General features: G+C 40.0%; 1 protein-coding gene across 1 annotated transcript in view; it reads right to left on the bottom strand.

Annotated features, from left to right (window-relative positions):
- pde8a (phosphodiesterase 8A) overlaps positions 1-18,649 on the bottom strand; it is a 44,357-nt gene that overhangs the window by 22,235 nt on the left and 3,473 nt on the right. The gene's annotated exons all lie outside the window — the stretch shown is intronic.

Below are 18,649 nucleotides of genomic sequence, written 5' to 3'. Positions count from 1 at the left end.
TGGCTCCACTTCACCGTCATTGTTTAGGATCCCACAGACCCAACTGTGTGTGTAATAGTAACAGTAATAGCAAACTCCACCATGTAGTTTTTTCCTTTTCTTTTCCTCTGACCTTATTAAAACCCAATATGTAGAAACTTGATTATTATACCACTTATTGAAGTGGTAACCCTTTGCCACAAACTGAGCTTAAACATTTTATAAAGTTGAGAAAATATCAATAAAGATCATGAAGAATTGTTAAAAGGAAAAGAAATATGCTATGTTTCATATCTTATATGGGTTATTAATTAACAAATATCCATTGATTACAGTATGTTAATTTACACAGTGCTTACTGATATTTAGGTTGCTTATAATTATGGTCAGTTAAACCCCAGAGAGACCTCTAATGAATGACCTGAGTGGAGTAATGCTGCACAAAAAGAATCATCAACAGCAATCACAGACACTGAGTATATTAAAACCCATTGCATTTAACTATGTTTTACAGCTAAGGTCTTACTTTACTTGAGTACTTCCATTTTCTGCTTTTTCTACTTTTCAGAGGGAAATAATGTACTCCACTACATTTATCTGACCGCTTCAGTTCCTTGTTACTCTACAGAGTAAGATTTCACTTACGAAACATGATAATCAACTTACAAAATATTGTTATATATTAAACTATGAAAATACAATAGTTGAAATTGGTTCCACATCAACCAACTACTAGTAAACAACTAACAGTAAAATGCTTCTTACATTAGCTATTGCATTAGTCGTAGAAATCAATACTGTAACGTAGTATAACATTCAAACACAATTTTCATGATCATCATCATTGGTACTTTTACTTTATGTACACTGTGCTAATAATACTTGCATATGTTCACTTTAGTGACATTGTAACACACACACACACACACACACACACACACACACACACACACACACACACACACACACACACACACACACACACAGTTGAAATTAGCTGCACTTTGACCTGTTGCAAACACCATCTCCATATATAACACCATGAAATGGGTCATTCTACACTACTTACTTTTGATACTTTCAGTAAATTGTGTACTCTACTCTCACGTCAGTCAGATTTTCATATTTTTATTGTTGGATTATTGCTTTTACTCAAGTAAAGGATCTGTATACGTGCTTGTAATTTAATCTCCTGATTTCTAGTTCAATTATATAGAGTTGTGAAAAAAAAGGCAGATTCCACACAGACAGGTTTTCAACTCATTACACTTCCCCTACATGAGCTTACTCTTTTCTGTCTGCAAATAATTTAGCTTCCTTCCTGCTAAATGGAACCCAGCTCAGGGGTTAGTAACCATAGCAACCAAGCCCCTTGCGGACCGCCATCCCTCTAGAATTCCTCTTCTCCGTAAACAATCTACACATGTGAGGAGGAATACAGAGAGGAATTTTAGAGCACGCCGGGCAGCAGTAAATCACTTCTTGCTAAATTGTAAGCCTTTTGAAAGCTCCATGAAACAACAAAGGGGGGGAAAAAGCTGATTAGCCCTCGGTTGTAGCCAAATTGACGTCATCATGACACTAGGCTGTTTGTTGTAGTTGTCCACAAACAAGGAGTATGGCATCAGGATGGATACAAGCTGATGCTCTGTGATCATCTGATCTTTCACAGACACGAGGACCTGGTCGCATGATAAGCTCATGTGCACTGGAGAGACAGTATGCATGTGTTACTGTGTGTTAATGTGTGTTTCTGCGTATGTGTGTGTGTGTGTGCGTGTGTGTGTGTGTGTGTGTGGCTATATAGTGGGGACTAACATATGGAAATGCCACAAATGCATGCTTTTCCAAGCGGGTTTAACCAAACAAGACCTAGTTTTCCTGTTGTCAGATATGATTTCAATTACTCTGACCATGTGTGTCAGAACAAATAACTCTCAGCTCAGCTTTATTAATTTTGATTAGAGATTCAAACCACCCATTCATTTTCCTGTGGAGGTCAAACAAAACATTCTCTCTTCCATAGAGTACTGCTGGGTAAATGTCACAGATGGTGGCCGCAAAAAAAAATATACCACACATAAAAAAATCATGTTTCCACTGTGCTGCTGTTTGTTGGTGAACCAGTTGAGGTCAGGGTCTTTGACGTATTGAGTTTGGACCACAGAGCCTCCAGCTAGCTGAGCCTATCAAGAGCAGTATGCAGCGCTCCATCTCCATCCAGGGAGACTTTCCTCTCTAACTGACACTGACACAACCAATGCAACTGCAGCTGAGGTTGTGTAACTTGAATAGCCTGCCTGCCACTCTCTCACACACACATAAATGCACACACACAGAGCTGAACCAGTCTGCCAGCCTCTTCGGGCAACATACTCCTCTTGTACAGTACACACACGCACATACTGCAATGAATCACTCAGCCAAGCATTTGCATCCCGCAAACATCATGCTGGCACTCAACCAGAGGCAAACAAAGCTGGGGAAGTGAGTGAGCATGTAGGCCAGGCAGGCGAGGAGTACGGCCATGGTGAGTGTGCCTACGTAATCCATGTCCCGCCTGCTTGCTATATGCTGCTGTGTTGTACCAGTCACTCTGGGCTCTCTCTCTCTCTCTCTCTCTCTCTCTCTCTCTGCACATGGGCCACTTGTTAATCAGACAACAAGTTTGTTGAGCAGTAGGGCAGAGTGCAGATTACAATAGAGGTCTGAGTTGAAAGCATTGCATCCTGGTCCTTGCAGTTTGTCTTTACTCATAGTTACAAGCTGGGTGATAAATCAATTACAGAGTTAACTGACTTTCAGTGTAATCATACAGTATCATGATGATATGATTTTGTAATGTTATTGTTCTAGAAATTGAAGTTTTTGTTTTACACATATGGACAGTTTGGTCTACTGTAATTGGAGAGTGGAGCACAGATTATTGCTTCTAATTTTCATATGTGGTTTTGTATAATTTGCCATATCATGATATATATTGATATAACCCTACTGCATTTGTAGTAACTAAAATGCAGTAGTGTCCAGTTCCAAATTACCACTCACAGACCCCTGAGACAAAGATTTCCTGTGGGCCCTTACTGACCTCCCCCTTTTCTCTCACCCTATTCTGTAAATACACTCAGTTGCCAGTTTATTAGGACATCTAGCTGAATGACGTTGATTCAACTTTATGGTCATTTCGGAGGGTGCAGTTTGTGGTGCTGTTAAAAGGACTTAGTGGCATCTAGCGGTGAAGTTACAAATTACAACAGGTTGAATACCACTCCCCAAGACGGAGAAACTGCAGTGGCGGCAAAGGTCATGGAAAACATCAAACCATTTGGTTTGTCTGTTCTGGGCTACTGTAGAAACATGGCAAAATCCATCTTTTACTTGGCTGCACCTAATAAACTGGCAACTGGGTGTACATGTATGTGTAGCTTGTAGGGTTGTCCCCTAATAGTTCACTAACTATTCGTCGATGCACTTTTCATAAGTCACAGAAAAACAAAAGCAACATCAAACTCTGTTCGTGTTCTGTACAGCGTACAGAGTCGATACAAGTGCTCTCTTTTTCCAAAATTTTAAATATGTATGTCAATCTGTGAGCGCATTGGAATCATTTTTCTGTAAGGGATGCCTGGGATGCTGTGTTACTAAACACTGAATCAGTAGCCACCAGTGATTAAATAAATTTAGCAGATATCAGACACACATAATCTTATGATGATATTGACAAAGAAGCTGTATATATAAAGGTGGATTGGTCACATCAAAGTCAGATCTGTTCGATAATGGCACTATCTGCGCTGCTACCAAGCCGGCGTATCCAGTTATCAACTAAATCCCTAGATCTAATTACAACAAACCAATTGTCACAGTGAACCTGGAGTCTGTGGGTCCTCTAAGGGGGCCAAACACACCCTGGAAATCCAAATCAAAAGCTTGCGCCAAGATTTAATAAAACAACCTCAAAAGTCAATCTCTCGCTGTGAGGTGACCAGGTCGACAGCTTCAAACTGTCTAATGTCATGTGATATCACATCTTTCCTCCTTGTTCAGGTCGATCTGGCCACATGAGAGCTGCTAGGTGTCTACAGTCATCCTGAGCAGCATTCAGGACAGTCTGCAGTCTCCTGCTACTCTCATTCAATACACCTAATGTATTTACATAGCGGAGTTGCCTCTGACCCTATATCCTGCTCCCAGTGTATCCGGCCCTATAGATCTCCTCCTCCTCCTCCTTCTCCTCTCCTCCAGCCCACCAGCTTCTCTGCCTCACACACACATACACACACACACACACACACACACACACACTACACCATACACACTGGGAAAGTGGCTTTCCACTAAAGTGAAAAACAGGAAATTGGATGACATTGTTCGGTGCACCGACGTCAGCAGTGAGAGATAGAAAGAGTAAACAGCTTCCTCCACCCCAGAGCTGGGACCAGGATGCAGGGAATCTTGGGATGCCTTCCCTGCTCGTGCTTCTTAGGAAAACGTGCGTGTCTGCCCCATTCACCAACAATCTCCAGATCCCTTTTGCTTTGACACAGCTCTCGTCACTTTGTCCCGCCTTAAAACTTCTCTCCATGTGGTTAAGTAGAGTATTATATGCAGAGCTGATAACACTACAGTAGCATTAGACAAGATCCACATTTCTTCCTTAGAGGGAGTCAAAAGTGTTGGTCTCAAAACTAGTGGTGGTGTGTCTTACGTGGGTTTGTGTACGTGTATATGTGTTCCGGTCTAAAAGTGTGAATCAAATGGAGATGAATCAATGTTCTTCATTAGGTCTTATTAAGGGGAGCAGTCCCAGCCACAGGTGTGGATGCACACTATGTACCAGACAGACAGATAGAGAGTCAGACACACTAACTCTCACACACACTGAGCCAAGTGATGGGCTAAATGGCACTGAGTGACACACCAGCCACACCACATGCTGAGCCACTCAGATAGTAGTGCTAGCTGCCCATGCTGTGTGTGTTACCTCAAAGAGAATAATTCACTTTCATGTGTGGCCACTTACATTTGCCGCCCATTGATCTGTGCTGAAGCCATCGATAACAATGGGGTTTCAAAATCGGCAAACACTTCTAACTCTGACAAATCAACAACCAGCCTGGCACACACCTCACCTGATTCAGTTCAACTAAAGTTTCAACCAACAAAAGCAAAATTACAAAAAAATACTAGAATCTTATTCATTAAACTCACTTTCACTGTCCAATTAAAAGTGTTCCTTTATTGGTTGATTCTAAGTAAACCATTTAAAAACCCACTGCATTATTTGAAAAATGTAGGGGTTCCCAGGTGGTCATAATGTTATGACTGATCGGTGGATATACGCTATGACAGACAGTACATACTGTATATTGTACACATATTGTATACAAATGACATTTACTGTATATTATGTGTTTTCCTGCATGAAATCTGTATTAAAAAATTCCATTATTATCCATTATTACGCTTTCGGACAAAAGTGAATTTAATGTAAATGTCATTTATATGTTACAAAATATATGACTTCTACAAGGCCTGCAAAAGACCTGCAACCTGTCCAGGGTGTTTCTGTGCCTTTCACCCAGTGCATGCTGGGATAGATTTTAACCTACTTCTATCAAGCACAACCATAGGTGTGTCCACAATCATATTCACCACTCTCGGATTCATGTACAGGGCCGTATAGTGTGTCAGTTGGCAAAATGAACACTATTGGATACTATTCAAGTAATTCCTTTCATCCAATGTGATGGTTGTTACAGTAGCTCTCATTTAGTGACTGTACATTGGTCAGTGCATTGTGGAATGTTTTTAGTTATGACACCATAATTCTCACCAGACATTTACAAAATGATAAATGCACTATATAGTGAGCAATTGTGGACACACCCTCTGGCATACAAACTTTATGTTGTGTTGGTTTTAGGCTGAACTAATCAGATGTGCCATTATTTCATAATCTTCAGACCCCCTTTGGTTCTGGGCATAGTGTGAAGCAAATGATGATAAAGTGACAAAGTGATGATTATGTGCTAGAATTCAGAGCTGAATGTGTTGGGATTTTTTAGTTATCTCTCAGTAGGGGTTTCATATTACTGCTTACTTTTCAAAAGAATCAAAAGAATTTCTTATTTAGGGCCAACAAGGGAATTTATTTAATCCCCCTGTATAAATTAACATATAAAACCAATACTTCAGTACACAGAGGATGTAGGAATCACACACGTTGTCAGTGATTAAGCTCAGACTCCAGAAGTTTGGACACTAATGCAACTTCCAACGTTACCAGCACTTCTTTTCCTTCAGCGTCTTCCCTTTACTTTCCTGCACACTGATTTCCATTGCTCTCAGAACCAATCATCCATCTACATGCAGGGCATCACACACAAAGACACTCCACCCCTGTTACCTGAAGTTTGTACGTGCATCTGACACGAAGTAACAGCAGTGCTGGCCAAATAAGAGATGTAAAATACATTATCTGGTCATGTTATATTCTGCACTGCTTTATTACTGTAGACAGAGAGCAGTAAAAACACACCCTCCCCCACCCAAATACAAATTAGACATTCGTCTAACGTGTTAATGTAATTGCAGTTCATCCATTTAGAAAAATAACTGCAACCGTGTGTATTCTGGCTCTGTCCACATGTCTTATCCATGGTGACCAAGCCCACAGTCAGCCAGGCAGAAGACTTTAGTTGAGTCACTGGCATGGCTGAGGGAAACTAGGCCACTGTGGATCGGTTTGTCCCAGAACATCCTCGCTTTCTCTGTATTTCTATCTCTGCCTCTCTCTCTCTTTCTCTCTCTCTCTCTCTGTCTGGTAGAACGCACTACAGAGCAAAGACCAACGTCCTGGAATAAAAAAAAAAATACAATATCCTGTAAAGAACATGCTCCAAAATGAATAGTCATTTAACATTGTTAATGTGTAAACCTGGATTCAACTAGATGTTCTTTTTTTATTCATGTAATATCTCCGAGCAGTTTTTTATTTCCTGTTATTCAATGTGTCAGATGCGATGTCATGAGATGAACAATGTGCCTCCTTTAACTTTCTATGAAAACTGTTCAACTGTGTGCACATGACAGAACAGAATAAATGGTTACAGTAAACAAGCATCCATTTTAAATGAACTCATTTGATCTTCTTTTACTTTTTAATGTTCCTATGTATACGTTTTCTACAAAACAAATATCCTTTCATATGACTTGTTTTAGTGGTCTGCTTACTTTAAATGGAATCTGAGCAAGGGCTGCAACTAACAGTTCGGTTCAGAATAAATAAATGTGTCTGTTATTTTCACAATTAATTGATTAATAACTTAGTCTGTATGTTTTAGGCGACCAATGGTCAATCAAATAATCAACAAATTCTTTCGGTCCTAATTTGAGCTGCTTTTAATTTATTATTATTATTATTTTTTCATCAAGTTGTTCAATCAAATGTCACCTTTATAGATTTTATTATGTCATTTCAAATAATGTAAAATCAGCTCTACTAACTTTTTTACAAGGCACTTTTTTCGAAAACCAGAGTTTCCAAAGTGCTTTATAACAAAAAAGGACAGTCAGATCACATAAACAACTGCTGATAAAGACAACCCCCCCGAGGCAAATGAACTAAAAAAGAAAATCTTTCACAGGGAAAAACACTGAATTAATCTTGGGAAAGATCACAAAAGATTGGACCACTTTTCAGGGCTGGGAGCTTTCTACTGGGCATCATGACAAAGAACAGCGAGTGTGATAGAATAAAAATTGCAATAATAATAATACACAATATCATCAAGCCAGCCATGCCCAAAATCACAAATGGTAACTGAACACTACAGGAACCCCCATATACAGTACATGGGCCTACATGTACAATATGTAGATGTAGATGTATGTAGACTATGTGGCAAAATATATCTCTTAGCTACCTTAAGTTTACAAGGATTATATTTCAACCAAGCCTAAACACAGACCCACAATCTGCAGCTTTTTTTCCCAAAGGTGACTTCCTATCATATCATATTACAAACCTGACACCCGTCATGCCATTTAATCCCAAACATGGTCATCATACAACCTATCATGACATCCAGCTCGTATGCACCTAACAACAGGTGACAATATGGCCTGCAATGTTAAAAAACTGAAGAATGTGTCTCACATTGCTCCCTAATCCTCAGTTTTTTTGTTCTGCGTTCCACGCTACATTTGAGTTACACGGGAGAATCATTATGGCTGTGTTATGGTTTCCAGGATTATTTATAACTTACCAAATTCACATTTGGAAAGTGACTGGTTCCTGATGTGTAATATTACCTCAAGAAGCCAGCAGCTGCTGACTTAAGCTCTGGTATGTTAAGTAACGGTAAGTCAAGGTAAGTTAATGACATGAGTAATACTAGCTTTACTGCTATACAGCTGGCTATACATGCAACTGCCATTTACTGTAGATCTGTAGAGCAAAATATAAATCATGAAAGTAGTTCTACAAATAAAACTGAAGCTTGACCAAAAGAACACACCCATAGACTACACAATAAAGAGAGAAACCCACACAATCTACTGATGCACACTTCTCCCACATGCTGCCCCAAATACAGTGATTTCTAATCAGTCACGCATAAAAGTGCACACACATGCACACATACACATTCATTGTTTTTCAGGCAGTGCTTCCAGAGTACGCCCTGACCTTTATTCTGTCTGCAGTGACATCTCTCCCACCTCACCAGATAGTGCGGAAATTCAAGCATACGGGAATGCGCATACACACACACAGAGGGAAGACACCGAGTAACTCACAGGAGACCGAACTTGTCCTGGAATTCAGTCCCAAACGCCCTTGCATGACGTCCGTGGTTTAAAAATACAGAGTTTGCAGAAAATGGATAGGTTACTTCATCCTTGGTGACCTGTCCCTGTTTCTCACTGGTGTTCCACACCTTGCAAGCATCGCCTCAGATATCACACAAAAAAAACATCAGATGGGAAGCGCTGTTCTATAGCGATCTCTGTTTTTTTACGGTTCAACAAATAAAAATGAGAAATAGATATTTAATACCCGCAAGCCTGTACATTCACACTGCACACAAGAACACACAGGTACTCAAAAGAACAGAGTATAGCATTTAATCTTCTCCTACAGAGGAAATATGTATATTGTGTTTATATTTTTGACTTAAGTGAAATGGGTATTCAGATTATGTGTACACGTGTGTGACATCAGAGCACATGCTGCATTCCCTCTGCTCGTGACGCTGCCTGGGCCTGCGTGCATACCCTGTGTCCATAGTGGCGCGAGTGTGTATGTGATCTGTGCGTCACTGTGCCAAGGAGAGTAACTGAGGCCTGGCAGCAGAGCAGTTCCTGCCGACAGGCCAAGTGACGAGGGTTAGAGACTGTGCTCAGAGCCCTCGCACACTGGCCTACAGGGATATGAGAAGAAGAGCAAGAGCAGGAGAGAGATGCACTCATTAAACATGGAGAGAAATACATAAAGCTGGTCGCTGCATCACTGCATATAAGCTAAGTGTGCCAACTGTGATGATGAAACTGAGGCTAGGATTTCTGAGGTTTCAATTCAAAAGACAGATGAGATTACATTGCCTTATGTCCTTGATTTGTATGCATCTCCTGTGGCTGTATCTATCTAAATTTGTCTTGTACTTTTCCCAATTTCCTTCTTCATTTTTTTCTGATTACTTGTATGAACATTGTAGTTTGAGTGTGTTAAAACTGTGATCTCAATATGACCCTGGCAACGTTTATTATCTGATTTTGGGGATGGCAATGTGAGCAAAATCCAACTGTTGGTCTCTCTCTTTTCAGCCTGATGATGAAAGGCAGCATCTACAAACTACACCGCACCAAGCTAGCCTGGTTATTATTACACTTAATAGTCAAAGCAGTAGAGGCCAAGATATCTTCGCTTTTGGTCCCTAGTATGGGTCAAACTCCAAAAACGGTGGATCCTAGATTTGATCCATAATGCGTCGTTCATTAGGCCTTCCCTGCTTCTTTTTTGCAACACCTCCAGTTTGTAATGCAAGCTTATTTTTGCACTCTCCTAAACTACAGAAAAATATATAATAATTTTTTTTCACAGGCTAAACCTAACTTCATGTGTAAAATCGATGGAGGGCCCCTTTAAAGGAAATACGTAGATGATGTCCTGTGAATCTACCACCAGTGTGTGTAAATTAATTAAAGCCAGATCCACGAGAAGCTGAGCACTTTCTCCAATGTTAACCTTCAAGGTATTTCTGTGCTTATCCAGATTACTCTGAAATCCCTATAAGACCTGGACAATCCTAAGCCATCCAGCAGCCCCTTACTAAAACCTCCTCCTCTTCCTCTGCCCCCAGCAGCCACCTTCAACACCACCGTTACCACAGGCCTACATACTGTGTATCACATAATACTGTGATTTTACTGCATATAAACACAACAAAACATTGTGTTCTTTCATTGTGTTACTCCTTGCATTTATTAGCTATAAATGCTATTCTACTGCTTCTTTGCCTTCCAGTGGCATTTGCAACTGTTGATCAGGCGCGTGTAGACTGCATTCCCCTTCCTCTCTCTCAGCTCATTCCAGGTAAGGTCAAAGGCCAATAAAGCAAAAGGACACGCTAAAGGAGCTTGGGAAGTCTAAGTGGGACACTGCTTGGTCCAGTGACACTACAGCGTACTGTAATCTTACCGGGAACCTTTCCATTGCAGTCAGCCACTCCTCCTTCTCAGTCCAGCCAAATACATGACAACAAGACAAGCCGAGTACAAACAACAAGCTACACAAGAAGACCGTCTGGCTATAATAAGAGATCATTTGTCTACAGTCACTTTGTTGCAGGAGCCATAAACAAATGTACCATCTTAATTACCTCACCAGCACTGTGTCCTAAAGAGAGGATTAGAATTAGTAATACGCCCACGGCGGCCACACCACCCCTGCTCTATCTGCAACTCTGCATGGCTCCACCTCTCCTCAACAGCTTAGATGTTTTTGAAAATATTAGAAGCGGTTCTTCAGGCTCTTCAGATTTCTGCGAGAGCATTAGATAATCACCAGACTCCCCCTCCTCTTCAACCTGCTAAAACAGGAGCACTGATGTCACTGTTGCATGCGGGATCAGTGCGCGACACGAGCTGGGGCACCAGGCTTGGCACACACACTATACTTGATTTAAACACACACAGACACACTGTGTGAGGAATGGGGATTTGATGACTGCATGTCAATACACATACACATTCATGGAAGTGTGTAAACACACATACACATAAAGCCCAGATTTGTTTTGTTTTTATGATAAATGTCCTGCTGTATTATTAAAATAAACCCAGATTATGGGTAGAAAATGACTCCTCACAGTAGTAAACAAATCAAGAATTCTGAATTAATCTGGAAAAATCCCATCCCTTATTGCTTATTTCTTACATACTGCTACATCTGTTTCTGCGGTGAGGTTTGACGTGGTTGTCACGGCACACCTGGTGCGACAAATTCAGTTAGTTTGGCCATAGGAAAGTGAAAACACAAAAGGCCCTATCTAGAGGCAGTGTTTGGCTTGTCCATACTGGTCTTCTGTAGAAACATGGCAGATTCCCTAGAAGAGGAGCCACTCCATCTGAAGATAAAACTGGCTCAACAAAACAAACAACAAAACACAACAATTCTTATCTTCAGGGGATAATACACTAATGAAAACATATCTTTTTTTTTCAATTTCTGTCTTTAAATCTTCCTAAATGTTACACACTTAAACTTTACTGCTATAAAATACAATCAGATAAACTCAATACTGATGTAAACTGTGCATTAGAAAATGGAAAAGTGCAACGATTGTAACTCCATCATTAACTTATTTGATGTTTATGGATGTCCTGACAACTCAACCGCAGCTTGTTGGTTTTATACCATATCATTTAGGTCTAAAGCCCATTTACTACATCTAGTGTACCTTTTCCTAATCATACTACAAAGGATCCTGAGTGATTTTATCTCACCATACCCAGTATTTTTCGGTAAATTTTACAACACAAACTGAATGATCTCAAACCTAGCTTTTAATGAATAAAAGGGCATGAATGTAAAAAGACAGTTTGTGAGGAAACATATTTTTGAGGGATTATTTGCTGCAAAGGCTTCCAATTTTCCTGTGACTGACAGTAAGCAGAAGATGATGTGATGTAGCACTGACATGAAACACACACTATGGAAAAATTAAAGAAAAAAAAGAAACAACACCAAACAAGCTCTTACAAAACCAAGTCAAAGGCTTCTCGTTTAAAGTTAAGAGATTATTAAACCCAGAAAGATTATGTGGAAGCTGTTTTTGTGCAGAAAATACTGAGCACAAATGCTTTTGCTTTAAAAAGACATTCGTATTATGTATAATATAAAATAATATTTAATATAGCTACACACAACTATACTGGTTCCACTGCACACAATTAAAACAGATGACCTGTGAGGAATGTAATCAGGCAGGTGCGACAGGTACAATTAAAAGGAACAGGTACATTTGTCAGGCGTGCAGGAATGTTGAAACTATTTATTCACTACCATTACAAAATACTATGTGTGTTCAACTGTCTCATTGTTTCTCGTGTGCACGTCAATTACTTTCAATGGGCATGTACTCTCATAGTTTCCACTGAAACATTTCCTGCCCTCTTATGGCTTTCAAAATGCCATCTAGATAAGAAGTTTGCTACTCTACATCTTACACCACATGCAATGGCCGAATGCTCTAATGAGCTTGGTAACAACAGGATGACTGCAACTGGCTGAAAAGAAAGTGATGAACATTTATCAACTGTTATGAAAACATTGTACAGTGGAACACTGTGTTAACATTATTTTTTTTTTTTTTAAAAGGCCAAATTTAAATAGCATCATCTATCCTGAGTCAATTTCATCAACTCTACCTATGGATCCCAATGGGGAAAAGGTAGTTTTCATATATTAAAAAGGCCCAAATGTCACTGGCTGATTCATACATGTGTACATTTAGACTTGAACACACAGAATTTTTTATCCTGATTTAGCAAAGCAATTCAGACAAGCTCACTTCCTGTTTCTGCATCTTAGTTTCTGCATTCATTTGCATGTCACAGCCCAACGATTTGGAGTAATACAATTATGATACAGTTAAGTATCCCAATGATATTTTTCTTTTTATGTCATGAAGCCTGATCTTTGCAGGAGTCATAAACGTGGCCAGTGACTATATTTGTCACTATTTAGTTAAAGGGCAAAACGTGAATTGAGCTTTGGACTGAATTATTGTACTGACCTCAAAATATGTCCTTGCAACCACACACCTCACAGTAGAAAAACAATGTGCACCATCTGTGCTCTGCCCTGTAAAAATCGTAAGGGATATATCAACTGAGGGTACAGTATATCTTCAGAGCAAAAGGCAGGACACACTCCAGAGAGTTTTGCGTCATAGCTGTGTCCATTAAAACAAGGAAGGAGACAAAGCACCGCCAGCTTAATGCGGCGTTCAGCAGGTGAATGAGTGTCTTGCGTGTTTACTACAGCCAATAAGCTGTAGGCCTGTTCACTTAAATCCAGTGAGGCTCTTGTCTGCTCAGAGCTTCTTTAGTAAGAGAAAGGCAGTAAAATGAAGTCGAAGCCTCTGGAGCATTTTGATTCCAAAATAGTTTCAGATCAACTTCCAAATTTTGAAGTGAAATACCCATCAGGTTTATGATTTAATACTAAATCTACCAATGTTTGGTGCTTTGAAAATCTTGCCCCAGGAAGAATATGTCAGTGTACTGTACACAACCTTTCTTCAGTTTATTCTGGATGCAAGGACAGTCGTGTGACAGAGCGTGAAAATGGCCAAAGTACTCACGTAACCAGATGCTGTTAACATGGTTGTTAGCATTGTTACTACGGTGTGTTGTGCATGGTTACAGCAGCCCACAATCGCCACATAAGGCTCTCTTCCAGGGGAGATTAAAAACACGCCTATGGACACTGACACTGTGACACTATGCAAGAGAGATGACTCTCAGATGAACTCTTTCTTTGTAAGAACAATGATGGTGCGTTCTGTACATGGTGTACTTTTCAGAACCACTCTTAAGTCTGAGCTTAAGAGCTTGAAAGATCTTAGTATAGAGGATATGCACATGACATCATTATAGTATCTGATGGGTGCATTCACATGGGAGAAAAATTATTAATAATTGTGGTGCTACCAACTAAACAAATTGACATGTTTTTACAGACTGACGAAGGCTAAAGTGAAGAGGAGCAATGGATGTAAAGAGACATTCTGAGCAAAATCATACTTTAGATTGTTTGTACTGCTGTGACTCCATCATCAATCTATAAAAGGTAAACATGACGCTACAGCCAGCAGCCAGTTAACTTAACTGGCATAGCTTAGCATAAACACTGGAAACAAGGGGAAACAGCTACAGTAGCATAGGTCCAAAGGTAACACAATCAGCCAACAAGCACCTCTACAGTTCACAAATTAACACATTACATCTTGTCATTTTAATCTGGGCAAAAATTGTCCAATCAAAAAGTGTAGAAACAACAAATTGTGGTTTTATGGAAGCAACCGGATTAAACAAACAAGATATAACGGGTTAATCAGTGAGCTTTAGAGGTGCTGCTTCTCTCGGGTGTCAAAATTAAGTATGCAGTATTTCAGAGTCTGATATGTTGTGTGGATAATCTTTTTTTCCGATCGTCTTTACTTCAAGAATTTAAAGTTTTTTTCTTCCGGGATAAGAGCTCCCCAGCAATCCTCGCAGCTTTAGAAGATTTTTTTGATATTACATGAAAAAGTCACATGTAACTTGTAATTAACAGATATAAAACCTCTTTCATTCCCTCTGCCATCGCTCAACTACATTCTGTGAGGAAAAGGTTACGCAAGTACCCAAATTCTAATACACATCGGTAGTGTGATACCACAACGCCTGCAGATGCTCACAGCTTAAAAAGCCCAGAAATTGGGAGAGACACAGTCAAGGAGGATCTTAAAAGGCCACCAGTGGACCTGGGCCTACTCACATCTACATTCCTGTAAGCTTCTGAAAGAGAACAGAGAGCACTGCTACAAAGTAAACACTTGTAGTGCCTTGTTTTGGAAGAATACCATTTCCATAATCTCATGAAACTATCACATGCTGACCTTATGATACTAAATTCTTAACCTGGAGGGGGGAGCAGAACAAGCTTTGAATGTGGCCTTATTTGTTAAGGCTATTTCAAAAACAATGAGAGGTTCTGTCTCATAAGTACATGCACCCAACTGACACCTCATAAGTGAGCAAGCTCTCGGAGATGAAGAGACCCACTGTATCTACACTCAAGGTGACAAAGGGATTTATTATATTATCCTAATTCTACACAGGATCAATGTTCAGGCTGTCAGCAGTGGGATACTTTGGTGTCATTATATCAAGTATTGGCTCTGCTTACGATTGAATAGATTGGTTCTGGGGAATAAAATGAATAAACACTGTAGTGATACATGTTTTACCCTAAACTCTTAGGATATCTCCTGCTATATACAAACATCTTGTAGGGTGATAAGCTCTAGAGCTGCCAGTACATTAGTCTGTGGATGCACCATGGGCCCCATCTCGCTTCCTCTCAACTACTTCGGCTCATGTGCCAGGGCAGATAAATGACAGGGCAAAAAAAGAAATAAAAACATTACCCCCTACTGCCCTTGCAGACACTCCTGACAGGAAGGGAAACACAGACTCACTCTGCAGCTGACATTTTGTCTAAATAAAACACAATGAACAGCTAAAGTCATATTTAAAGGCTGTATTCAAGTGGTTTGTGAAGTTTCTGTTTATGTCAGTGAATGTGGTCCTACAACTGCTGTTAAAAAAAGAAAAATGTTTCAGTCTTAAAGGAATAGTTCAACATTTTAGGAAATGTGCTTTTTCCCCTTTCTTGTCAAGGGATAAACAAATAACTCTCCATTGAACAACAAATTGTCATTTTTACATTTCAGTTTTGAACTAAACAAACAAGAACATTATGTCGTATTAATTAATGAGCTTTAGAGGTGCTGGTAGGAGGATTTTGTCACCTTTGGACAGAGCCAGGCTAGCCGTTTCCCCCCGTTTCCATTATTTATGCTAGGCTAGGCTAACTGGCTCCAGTTACATAATTACTGTACTGATAGGAGAGGTGGTATCGATCTCCTCATCTAACTCTCAGCAGGCAAGACATAAACAAAATATCAAACTATTCCTTTTTTGTCTGTATTGCCTTCTAGCACCAATTTTTTTTCCCCCCAGTGGGAATCAAACTGCTAACTATGGCAGTGTGCCAGGGGGTTAGTGCCATGCTCTGGGCTATAAAAGACCATTGTACATATACACACGACATCCTTGATAGACATAGATAAGCATAGCCCATCACTTGATCCAATCAGCAGCTGTAAAGACAAAGACAACAGCAGGGCCATTGAAGTCAACTGAACGTTAACATTTCCATGGGTGCACAGAGGGAGACGGCGACTATTGTGTATAAAATCATGTGTGATTGTGACGATAAAAACAGCTGTCAGTTCGATTGAGATAAATGTATCCACTCTCAGAGAGTAATACCTAAGAACAAAAGTTTTTATAGAGGAAGAGCAACAGACAAGAGAAGAGCCCAGAAAGTTTGATAGCCAAATGAAAGAAAGTGAAAGAGAGAGAAAGAAAAAGAGCCAATATCAGTCTCCCTCCTCTCAGCCAGCAGAAAAAGCACAGTGGATTAATTCATCACCATGCTGAGCCTTTGCCCTCCTCTGGAATAAATTACCCAATGACTCTCAACTTAGACTAAACACACACACACACACACACACACACACACACACACACACACACACACACACACACACACACACACACACACACACACACACACACACACACACACACACACACACACACACACACTACTGACCAGAGGGCACACACAAAAACAGTGGAAGAGAAAACTGACAAATGGAGAGAGGCTGCCCAGGTCAGCGGTGTATCATATCTTACTACACACTCCTAAAAAGTAAGCTGTATCATGTGAGGTGTTTGGTCCATTGACTTTTTTAAGTTTTTCAGTTCACTGCAAGTTAGCAAGTGTTTCCCAACCGAGGCTTTAGTTTAGAAAAGCAACCTTGTGTGCCTTGTCACTTCTGGGGATGGGAGGGTTTTAATGGGGGAAGTCTGAGGTATGGCTGAGTGATTCCACCACTTATGTTAATGCATGCAGAGGCTAGAATCAGGCAGCAAGCAAGATGGTATTACTCTCCAGATACTTATAAGCTTAGCACCTTTTATTGCCCTTTTCCATTTATAGGAAGAGGTAATGGTAAAACTGATTCTACATTTGCTGCTCAGGGGGAGAGCTACTTGATTTCCTTGAGTGGGGGCAATCAGACTGGAAAAGTCAAGGCCAGATAAATGGTGTTGTGTTTGGCTGTGGTCTTTCTCTGTCTGTTTGGCCCTATACACACACACATTAAAAAAAAAGAAAAAAAAAAGCCCACTATCATAGGACCTTGTACTTGAGCCTTATCATCGCCAGAGCAGCCCAGATGGTAACGTACCCTTGACAAAGACTCACATCACACTCCCAAACTTCTATTGAATCTTTCTCACACTGCAGACGCCTGCACATGTTCTCTCCCCGCCTCTCTCTAAGTGTAAAAAAAATTAAGCAAAGATACAGCACAGATTTAACGTTTGCTTAATTCAGTTTTGTAATACGCACAACCTTGTGCACTTGTACTATAGCTACTGCCAACTGTGTCTGGAGGATTATTATCATCCTTTAGGGGATGGATGTGTGTGCTCCCTTCAGAGTCACAATGACACAAGCCAGGGCAAAGACACGCACACAGAGACTACAAGCAAAATGCATAATAATTAGACACAAACAATTTGTGGGAATGTGGATCTGAGGTACTTTCTACTACTAATGATTATTTTTTTGATTAATCTTCCAATTATTTCCTCTTTGTTTGGTCTAAAAATACTGAAAAATCTACATTTTTTTACTCTCACAAGTTCCTAAAACCCAATGTGATGTCTTCAAATTGCTTCTTGTGTCCAACCAACAGTCCAAAACTCCAAAATCAGTGAATCCTGACATTTGAGAAACTGGAAGAAGAGAATGTTTGGCATTACTGCTCGGTTATCAATATAGTTGCTGATTAATTTTCTGTCCATCAACTAATCCATTAATCAACTAATGGTGCAGCACTGCTATTTCAAACAAAACAGTGACATATATTCCAAATGAAATCCAAGTGCTTCTTGCAATGACATGTTCAAAAGGCCTCGTCAAATCTAGGTGCACATGCACAATTCCAGAACAATCTATGGCTATTATTGATCTCTTTTGGGAAAATCAAATCAAAAGAGCTACAGCAAGCGCGATCGGCACGTATCACTACGCCTCGAACGCATCATGACAAGCTGAAAGTACACGTGATTATTGATGAGAGCAGCTATGACTTACTTTTCTATACATTATGGTAAAATTAAACCCTGGCCCGCTCACTAGGGACAACTACAGAGGACGTTAAAGATGACACCTTACAGAACAGAGATGAACCATTTCCAGCCGGAGGAGATTTGTATACCATTAGTCTAACTCAATCAGGGGACTAATTCAATCAAA

Source organism: Dicentrarchus labrax, unplaced genomic scaffold, assembly GCF_905237075.1.
Source record: "Dicentrarchus labrax unplaced genomic scaffold, dlabrax2021, whole genome shotgun sequence".
NCBI classification, from domain to species: Eukaryota; Metazoa; Chordata; class Actinopteri; family Moronidae; genus Dicentrarchus; species Dicentrarchus labrax.
This window is presented reverse-complemented; position numbering and strand designations above follow the sequence as displayed.